The following is a 1,315-nucleotide window of genomic DNA, read 5'->3' on the forward strand; positions in this document are numbered from 1 at the left end:
GAACAGCCAGAAGCAGGGAAAGGCACATAGCTTGGAAACCACAGAACTGTGGCTTTCTAAGAAGCATCATCCTAACAGCTGATATTTATTCAGCACCTACTGTTCTTTTATTCCTCGCTCTGACTCTCTGAGGTAGATAATGTTGAATCGCTGTTTTATCTCCATTTTACAGAGGAGGAAACTGAGGCCTAGGAGCTAGAGCTAGGACTCCTGAGTCCACGCTTTTACCACACAGAAGCAGTCTTGGAGGCCGTCCAAAGCCCTCATCCTTGAGCCCAGACAGGGGAGCAGTCACGTTCCTGGACAGCTTCATGCACGAGCGATGGCTCTTTCTAAATCCTCTCCACTCTACCTGTCCCTCAGCTGGTGTTGCCCTTCTCTGCCTTGTGTTCTAGTTTCCTTACCTCTCCTGTGCGGTCAGCTATTTGAGGACAGGGTATGGGTCCTGCCCTGCACACAGCAGGTGCTCATCAAATGTCTATGGAATGAACAGATAGGGTGGCATGCCACATGCACTGCCAGCAGCGCCAGATGATCAGACACCTGCCAAGCATCATGGGCCACCGGGGACCACCTAGATATGGCAAAGATCTAAGGCGATCGGTTACTGTGGACCAGTCAGTGGTGGAAGTGGGCTTTGAAATCTAATGAGAACGTAGTTAGAGATGTTCTGAGTCTAGCAGAGGAGGCAGACATGCGAGCCACAAAAACCACACCGATTACAAGAAGTGCCACAAAGCAAATGTGCGTACAGACCGACGCCGATCAAAGGAGGAAGTGCCAGAAGCCCTCCCTGCCCCAGTATCTGCCACCAAGAGTGATGAGTCCTGCCCAGCCTGCCAGCCAGTTGGGACTGAGGCCAGGACAGCCTGGCAGCTTTGGGATTGCCTCCCGGGGACTCAGTCATTCCACAGGTGGTAGTTGAGTGCCCAATACGTGCACAGTTCTCTGTGCAGGGCTACGACCATGTCCTAATGGCAAAGTCCGGGGCCTTGTCGCCCTTATGTCCTGTACTAGTCGGGGGCACCCAGCAATGAGTGGGCTCACGTAGAATGTATCAGGAGATGACAGAGACTACTGAGAAAGATAAAGCAGCTTCACCCTCCCAGAGCACAAGTTTCCCCTCCCAGGGCTCAGGGACACTGAGGGAGCCCTCCTCCCTGTCTGTGGTCTGAGGGGGGCTGCTTACACCCTAGGATGACTAAAGGTAGGAAGTTCAGGCACTGGGACAAGACAGGCCATTTTTGGGAAACAGCATCTCTGCGGTCCACCTCCTTCAGGAGTTGGCTCTGCCAAGGTCACTTCCTGGTCGGGC

The 1,315-nt window shown here is 53.4% G+C and overlaps 1 protein-coding gene across 1 annotated transcript in view; it reads left to right on the forward strand.

Annotated features, from left to right (window-relative positions):
* PPARD (peroxisome proliferator activated receptor delta) overlaps nt 1–1,315 on the forward strand; it is a 79,631-nt gene that overhangs the window by 72,512 nt on the left and 5,804 nt on the right. The gene's annotated exons all lie outside the window — the stretch shown is intronic.

Source organism: Trichechus manatus, unplaced genomic scaffold, assembly GCF_000243295.1.
Source record: "Trichechus manatus latirostris isolate Lorelei unplaced genomic scaffold, TriManLat1.0 scaffold00261, whole genome shotgun sequence".
Classification (NCBI taxonomy): domain Eukaryota; kingdom Metazoa; phylum Chordata; class Mammalia; order Sirenia; family Trichechidae; genus Trichechus; species Trichechus manatus.